We start from the raw sequence: 9410 nt of genomic DNA on the forward strand, positions 1-9410 counted from the left end.
GAGATGCTAGTGTATTTGAGGAGTAGGAAGAATAACGTAAAAACACAATAGAAAGTACCAGTCAGGAGGTCGATAAAGCAGAGTTTACGGCCCATGATATGAATTTGGATTTCATGCCAAATGCAGTGGAAAACTGGAGAAAGATATTACACAGGGGCTTGGGAGAAAATCTCCTTTAGAAGGAAGTAGGGAAAACAACTGCAAGGGAGGTGAGAGTTGAAGCAGAGGTCTTTATGATGTTATCGTAGGTGTGCCAGCCATAATTGGGAGGCTTGATAAAATTAGATAAACTCTAGAAAATTAGAACATAGACAAGTGAGCAAGACCGGTACCTTAGGAAGTGAGATAGAGTTGGACTTCTAGATTTCTAGCTTGAGTGGATGGCAGTTCTCTGAAGAAGCTGGAAGAAGGCAAATTGGGAAAATTCAGATTAGTTCACCTCAAGCAGGTTTCTTTTTAGCTGCCTGTGAGCCATTGAATTGTTGATGACAAGTCAGCATTTGAAAACACAGCCTGGATCTCAGAAAAGAAGCGTGAGCTGGAGATATAAATTTCAGTCGGTTTTGTGGGTGGTAATTGAAGCCATATGAGGATATGAGATTGTATATAGCGTGAGCAGGTAAGAAGCCACTTCTGAGAAACTCCAGGGTCTCCAAGTGAGAAGAGAAAGAGCAAGAAAATGAGCCTGAAAAAGAGTAGTTTGAATCACAAAGGAAAACCAGGACAGGAATCCAAAGAAAAGAGAATTTGTAGAAAATTAATCAAAAGTGTTGAATCCGGTATGTCTTTATAGAAGAAATTCCAGTGAATACCCTGGTGTTGACAGACAATTTCTGCAGCCTCAGCTCACTAGCAGGAGAAACATACATATAACATAATTAACTTCCAAACTGAGTAGAATACATAAGTGCTTGTTAGCTTCCATGTAGGTGTTCTGAGAATAAGAAAATTGATGTTATTGTCCAAATAATTTTGCAAAATCGATGTTAAGCATTTCAGACACGATGATGTTTGAATACATTTTCAGGGTGTTCCGTTTAACAATGACATTTTTAAAAAAATCTTATTTTCTTTTATGCATGTTTTGTTTGGCTGGTACAGAGCAACTATGTACGACAAAGAAGAAAAGAATAATTTCCTGCTTCAAGGATATAGGAGTGTTTGACCCTGGCCCAGTAATTTGAGGACACATTAGCTCATTCAGGGAAGAACTCTAGGATCCAGTTCTGTCAGAGTTGGCTTTGACCCATTGCGGCCACTTCACAGAGATCCAGGAATTTGGCCTTAAAGAAAATTGGACCTTAAGGCAAAGGAAGATATTGTTCTTTCCTCTTCAGGGTGACAAAATGGCCCATCTGTTAAAATACTCTACAAGAGCTGGGACAAATGTCACAGACAGTTACTAATTCAAAATTGGAGATAATTTGGACACACCATAATTCAGTTATTTCTACTCCAATTGTAATTATTTAAACATTGTCCCTAAATATTTTATATGTATAGTCTCTACTTTAATAAAATGGTGCAGTTCAAAATTTAAATATCGAAAAAAATTCAAAAGGTCTGTTTATGTTTAAATCACCAATTTCCTATAAATCGTGATTTTGGCCTAGGAATGTTCACTTTTAATATTAACACTTTTGATAATGAGCCCATTTTGTTTATTTGCTTTGATGTTGTTGAAGGGAATACCTTTACTGGGTAATGAGGTATTTTTCAATTTTCTTTGAAATATTTTAAAAATATACTGGAAAGAGCCACATGTTTAAGATCCATGACTGCCCTTCCTGAAAACTATGCAAGTTATTGTATACACTAATCAACTCAAGTTTCTCATTATTTTTACAATAAATTGAAGGTGCTTTTCAGACTATAATTAAAATTTCCAAATTAATTTAAATAGCTTCAAAGACTTTCATTTGATTATACTTAGATGGTATCTTACATACTGGGTAGTAGGCAAAAGGTCTGAGGATAACCCTGCTGGTCTCAGATGACCTCTTTATCCTTAATGCCCTCTTGAAACTGTAAATATGTTGCCGAGAACTATTATTATAATCTGAAAATACTTAAAAATTTGACGGAAACGTTTTGAAATACTAGTTTTTTTGCCAATGTACATCATCACAAATAGTTTGTACACATTTCAAACAAATCAGACAAGCTTTTATTCTTCTAGATGTATGCAGTTAACCATAAGCTATATAGCTTATGTACATTTTGATAAGAATTCACGTGTTGGGTGAATTCAAGGATCTTTTGACATAAACAAACTCAGGATTAAAATTTACTTTCTTCCTAATATATTCTGAGAGTATCCTTTTTGTTTCTCTGGGATATATTTTATTGCCATTTCAGAGTTATCTGTCATGAGTGTTTATATTTATCCGCTTGCCTAGTGCTTTTAAATCTAATCCCCAGCAATTTTGTCACCAGAAAATAGCCATTTTCATAACAATCCACTTTGAGCTTAACTCACATGTCAGAGATTTAACATATGTGGTCTCCTTTGGGCTCTGGTGCTTTTTTGAGTCAATCTAGAATGAGCTGAAGGAACCGCAGGTGCTGAATGTTATGGTTTCTCAGCAATGATGGTAGAAGTTGCTGGGAGGAGGGAACAAGTACAAAACAGCATATGTGGGTTGGTCTAATACTTGCTTTGAAAAAAAGGACATTTTTCTGTGTTTAAATATGTGTGTGAATATGACGGTGAGATGGAGGTGAAATTTTAAACTTGGCTATATTTTCTATCATGCTTAAATTATTTTTATAAAAACAGTCCGTTAAAAAAACTATTTTTGTGCTGGAAAAAAATTATGAACTCAGTTACTTTCTTTCAGGGAAAATGTTTCATTCTCTACTGAACTTGAAAACTGAATTACAAAAGACAATTCTGACCAAGAAAAATCTATTTTGTTCCCCTGTTTTTAACCTGCAAGAATAACTGCTGTAACCCCAAGTTCGATTGTATTTCTGAGTCTTTAAATAAGACAAACTTGATTTGATTCTGGATGTTGATTTTTCAGATTTGAGGTTTGAGAATACATACTTTCTTTCACAAAATTGGCTGAAATTTTCACAGGTTTTTTGGTGGGTGCAGAGAACATTCTTCATAAGCAAAATTACCCTTGAACAGAGAAACTTCTTAGGCTAACTCTAAACTAATTTGATTAACTTCCATCACCTTGGAAATACTTTTCTAGCCTTCCTTCCCATGCTTTGTTACCTTTTCTTACTTTTGCTGTTGAATATTCCTGAAGAAACACAGATGGAAAGCAAAGAAATTCAGGTTAAACACCATGGACTTCAATCATAGCTCTAGCATTTACCAAGCAAATGTCTTTGAATATCAATTAAGCTTTCGTTTAATTGTCTTGGCCTCCTCATCTGCAAAAATAATAGCACCTATCTTGCATGCCTCATTGCGTGGTTGTAAGGATAAAATTATAGGATATATGTACACCCCAAAGTGGTGTTAGAGAAAAGGGTATTATTGTGATCATTCATATTATTTTTAGTAGGTGCAGAACAACTGAGATAATGTTTTATGCTTCGGTTGCTTTCATCTCAGACAATAGAAGATAAATCAACAAGAATTTTCAAAAGTGTTTCAAAACTATAGTTTCAATAAGAATGTTCTAAAGTATGGAGCACAGGTAGAAGGCTATAGTTGTCTAGATAGCAAAGTCACCGCAGAGTAACGATAAGTGTCAAGTATGTAAATATGAAGGCGTGAGTGTGTGGATCTGACAGATGGAGTTATACACTAACTGGACCTATGCACCCATTCCCTTGGCTGTGGCAACTTCAGAGCCAAGACTTTTTGCTTCTGTGTTTAGTTTAGCTCCACAGTCCCACGTCGCATAATTCACTTCTCTCTGTGTGCTAACTGGTAAATTTTATTTACTGTCTACCTGGAGAACATCGTGTGGGCCTTGCTCCGTGATGTCACAGAAGAACCTCACCTTGCAATTATTTCAACAGGCTCCACCCAACAAATACCAGTTGGCTGCGATAGCCATTGTACCTGGCAGGTAAAAACACCACTGAGAAATCATCTCTGGAGAGCCATACACTCCACCAGGTAGATATAAAGTAAGTACGTGAATAAATATGGCCCAAGACTAGAAACAGTAACACACGAGAGAGGTACAGATAAACTACCATGGGGCTCAGAGGAGGAAAGCATCCGTTGGTTGTGCTAAAAGTCTAGAAGCTGTGTCCAGGGGTCAGAGTATTGTGAGCCATCGGATTGGCTGCAGGGTGAGGTTGTCTCAGCGGTGTCTAACAGGGACCTGCAAGGATGTGGAGAAGTAAAGAGAGACACTCACTTGAAATTCATCCGGAGTATTTTGTTGGTTATGCATTGTGCAAGGGGCTGGGAATCTAGGGCTGAGTAAATCACACCCGAGCTGTCCTTGGGAAGTGCACTGGAGGGAGGTGAGGCAGGCATGCCCGTAGGCTGGTGGGAGCTGCAGGACAGAGGTGTGTCCAAGCATCCTAGGAGCCCAGGCAGCAATCAGACAGTGTTGAAAAGGGCACAGAATGACCCCTAGAACATTAAAAGAGGTTTGCGAATGTAGGGATGAAATACCCAAGATCGGTTTTTGGAAGCTTAATCTGACAACATTGAGTTCAGGATAAACTAGATGGTTTTAAATGCTCACGTGTATCCTGAGGACTTTATGTGAATATAAAACATTTTACATGATTTTTTTTCCTGTGATCCTTACAATAGTGTTTAGAAGTAAGTGCTGGAGTGCTAATTTTACAGATGAGGAAACACACTTAGAGAACAAGTTACCTGAAGCTATTGCAGTCAATAACTGGCTGTTATGGGAGTTCAATCCTGGTGTGGACTCCAGAGTCTGTAATCCTGCATTCACCCTTGCATTGCGTCCCCAGGAGAATGAAAAAGTAGCAAGCAGAGAAAACTGAAGCTTTGTCGGAGATCCTCAGAACTGCCAGGCACGATCAGTTCATTTGTTCCCTCATGTTCACAGTAGGGCTTTGGTAAGTAGCCATGCAACTGATACACACATTATTAATTTATTCAACTCTGCAACAAATCTTTCCTACGTCGAGTACTATGCTAGATGGTTAAATAGGTGATTCATAAGAAGGAATCTTTGTCTTCAGAGAGCTTAAAATATAGAGGAGGAGATAGAAAGTTCTGGAGAGATAATCCAGAACTTGTCCATGAACAGCTAGCTACTTACTTACTTGGAAAAATCCCGCCTACACATTTCCAGTGGCAGTGTAAATAAGATCAGGTCTTTAAACAATATGCTACAAATGCTTTTAAGATATTCATACCTTTGATATAGATGTGACACTTCTGAGATTCCATTTAAAGAAATAATTTGAAATACACACATAGACATATATAAAATTATCAGTTGAAGCTTCGTAATGCAAAAATTTATTAATATCTAAATCTTCACAGTACATAGTTAAGCAAATTTTGATATTCCTATATACCTATTACATTATTATAACTATTTATACATTTTATATCACTTAAAATAAAATCAGTATATTATATAGAGAATCCATCCGCATTACTTAAGGATTTTATATTTGCAAATTGGCTTCCTTGGTGAAGTTTATAGGTAACCCGGTCAGTCTATTTTGTGTTGCTATAATAACACATCTGAGGCTGGAGAACACATTTTTGGAGGCTGAAAGACCAAAATCAGGTGGCCTCATTTATTCAGTCTCTGGTGAGGGCCTCTGTCTGTATCAACATGGTGTAGATACCAGGGAGAGACTTCATGGCAAGGCAGGAAGGAAGAGACTAGGGCGGGCCACACCTTGTCTTGCTATAAAAAAGCCCCACTCTCATAGGAGCGAATCACTCCTGCCAGATTTAAAAATGACCTCTTTGTGACTGTGGACCCCCCACAGCCCTGTGACCTTCCACAAGCCCCAAAAGGCTCTACCACCTCTTAATTTTTTCCACCATCCAACCCTACCTCATTGTTGACCAAGGCTATAGGCCCTGAACCCTTGGCAAGACAAACTGTATCCAAAGTATAGCACACTTTGAGGTCAATACTCAGGGTGATGTCTGGGTCATTTGCAGAGATGCGTAAAGCTGCAAAAAAAAAAAAAAGTTAAACCTCCTGGTGCACACATTCTCAGCAGAGGTCATACAACAAAACAGCATGTCTTCTAGTTTCAGTTTCTATACAGTACACAAGGTCCTTTACAGGATATACTTTGTGTGAAATTTTCCACATTCTTGTGTTTTTCTTTTGTTATTTCACTGTTTAAAATGGCCCCCAACTGTGTGCGTTAGACAATATTTTTCAGGCATGGGCTACAATGTGGTTGACTATGTGTTCAATGCTGCAAACTGGACAATACATTGAGTAAGGTGTTTAAAACAGAAATGACACAAACAAAAACACTCAATGCATAAACGCACTGCTGGTTACTGAACCAATAAACAGAGTTGTGCAGGAACCAAACTATTTGCCCTAGAAAGAGTGCTCCAATATTGCTAATTCAGTGTTCATTGCAACTTGACAGAATCTGATTGTGACTTCATGATTCAAGAACTACTATATTTGCTGTTTGTCCCTGTGTCCTGGCACAATACCGTCCTAAAGCCTTGGAATTTCTGAGAAACAGCATAAAATCTCTAAAAGATGAGTTGGTGGCCACAGCTACATAGAAGAAGCCTCAAGTGCCCACTTGCCAAGGGAACTGAAGCTCCTGCATTAAAGTTTCTTCTAGACCCTTGCCCTGTGCAAGTCTTTATCCGTCAAACCATTTGTATCCTTTGTAAAATCCTCTGTGATAAGCCAGAAGTGCAAGAGAAGGGCTTGCTTGAGTTCTACAAGCTGTTCTAGTAAATTGTTAAAATTCAAAGAGAAAGTCATGAAAACTACCAGTTTATAGCTATTTGGGTAGAAGCGCAGGTGGCCAGGATACCCATGTGATTGGCTTTTACTTGGATGTCCCTGAGTCCCTAGCCTGTGGCATCTGATGCTACCTTTGCAGTTTATGTCAGAATTAAGTTCCATTGTTGGATACCCAGTTGGTGTCCAGAGAGTTGGAGAAGGATGTTTGATTTGAAAGAAAAAAAATAAACACACACTGGGTATCAGAAGTTTTCAGAGGATAGAAACGGATTTTAGTAACATTAACTAGTACAAATACCAGTGGTATATCCACACATTACCCAAATATTAGCTAATTATATATCTTTTGTATTATCGAATAGTAATTTCTCATCTTTTATAATATTCTGTATGCTCTATACTCTCCATTCAGAGAAAAACACAATTGGAAATATTTAAATATGGTGAGTGCTTGTGTTAAAGACACATTGCAATGTAGGATTAATGTAAATGTACTTATGTTTTGATTTTACTACAGAAGAATGGGATGGGTATTTTAGTTTCTTTGTCTCTTGAGACACAATACCCAACACACACAATTTTAAAGGGAAAAGATTTATTTTGGCTCACAGTTCCAGAAGATTGTGTCCTTTGTCAGCTGGTTCCACAGCAGGGCACCATGACAGAGAGGCGTGGCAGGGGAGAAACAGCTCAGGCACGCAGACAGGAAGCAGAGGGATCAGGGAGGAGGAGATACGCGCACACACGTGTGCACACACACACACACATACATATGTGTGTGTGTATATATATATATTTTTTATCCCAAACCACACCCACAGTGACCCACCTCTTCCCACCGACTCCACCTCCCAGCATCACATCCAGGCATAAAACCATCTGTGGACTAATCCAGCATCACATACCCACTATCCAGTCAGCTACCAAAAGCCCCACTTCTGAGTGCATGAGACTTTGGGGGATATTTTAGAGATAACCATAATCATGGGTATAGCTAAGCATGTGGCAAGGGTCAATTTTGATTAGTGATTTCCTTACTGTGTTTTGAAGAAGCCAGGTCTGGGGTCAGCGTTCTCTTAACTACCTTCCTGTGAAGAAAGTGGAGGTTTAAAGTCCCCAGAGGTGACTCTCCGAATCCCTGCAGGCCTCTAGGGATTATCTCATCCTCCGCGGATCTCACCAAGCTTACTGGATGAATATCTCTAAAGCAGTTTGTATCTCTTAGACAGAGTCAGTGAAGGAAGGGAGACCTGCTGAAGAGATCGTTTGGAATATTTTAAAGATAACCCAGAGATAAATCATTTTCACCTTGGTTAATGCAACCCTGTGAGAGAGAGGATAGAAAATAAGATCTGCTGACCAGGATAGATCCTAGAGTATACATACACACACATACACACACACACACACACATAGACACACACACACACACACTACACAATGGCTACACATGAAACCTAATATACATCTCATGGCCATGGCATTAACCTGAGGATTCTTTTACAGACCTGCCACAGGGACACATGGAATAGGAGTGGATTCAGTGAGTTCTAACCATGGGCTCACAGCCTGCTCTTCCGGTTTATCTAAGCAGCAAACATCAGGATATTAGCTGTAGAGCTAGGAATAGCCTAGCCTGGTTTGGATTAACAAGGAAGGATCCTGACAATAAAACCACGCAGTGCAGGAGGGGCCCATCATGGGTCTCCGTACAGCATAGCTCATAGGAATAAAACAAATTGACTTCCTTCCTGTTCCCCTTTTTGTGGGAGTGCACCGGTTTGGAAGCTGTGTTTGGGGAAGCCTAGGTCCTGGGAGCAGATATCTAAGGGGGGATTCCCTCTGTCAGCTTCATTGAAAGTATTAGCGTAATTCCTCAAGCACAGACTCTCTAAGATACCTTGAGTTATTTATTAATATTTAAAGAGGTTATTTGGCATGGAGCTTGGAGTATAATTCTTATAAGGAGCTGACAGCAGAATACATTTGTTAACTAGAAAGACATGTCTAAACTTTGCCAAAAGAAATATTGTGTGCAACCAGCATGCTTGGTGGGGAGGGCTGCTTTTTCTCTGGGCGTGCGTGTGTGTGTGTGTGTGTGTGTGTGTGTGTGTGTGTGTGAAACTTTTTTTGTTTCTCCACAATTTCCAATTACACACCCTGCCTCCTGTGTCTTAGATCCATTTGTGAATGAAATATTTATGACAAAATGAAGAAAGACTCATAAAAGACATCAAAACCTCCTCTACCTGCTCCTGCGGCAATCTTCTTTTGGACCAGATTTAATAAAAGACCACCCCGAACGTCCTGCCATCTACCTTGTTTATATTTTGTTCATTTTCTTCATCTTAATGAGGTGGGGAATAAATGTGCTTTACAAGGTAAAGGGGACCATCAGGGCTAGAGAATGGGTTCCCTGCTCATTCCTTTACCAGGTAGGGTGGAAAAGAAGGCCAAATGCAAATCTATCTGTCAGTAATCACAGATTTGGCCTAGGGGGAGCACCCTGTGAGTTAACTTCCCTCCCTGATGCTTCCATTC

The 9410-nt window shown here is 39.1% G+C and overlaps 1 long non-coding RNA gene across 1 annotated transcript; it reads left to right on the plus strand.

Moving 5' to 3' along the window:
* Window positions 1-4022: 4022 nt before the first annotated feature.
* On the plus strand, window positions 4023-9173 carry LOC104859045. The gene is made up of 4 exons (XR_779273.1): window positions 4023-4095; window positions 4906-5013; window positions 6535-6780; window positions 9048-9173. It is a non-coding gene; the product is annotated as an uncharacterized LOC104859045 (long non-coding RNA).
* The last annotated feature ends 237 nt before the right edge of the window (window positions 9174-9410 follow it).

The sequence above is a fragment of the Fukomys damarensis genome, unplaced genomic scaffold (assembly GCF_012274545.1).
Source record: "Fukomys damarensis isolate Sample0158 unplaced genomic scaffold, DMR_v1.0_HiC HiC_scaffold_5, whole genome shotgun sequence".
Taxonomy (NCBI): domain Eukaryota; kingdom Metazoa; phylum Chordata; class Mammalia; order Rodentia; family Bathyergidae; genus Fukomys; species Fukomys damarensis.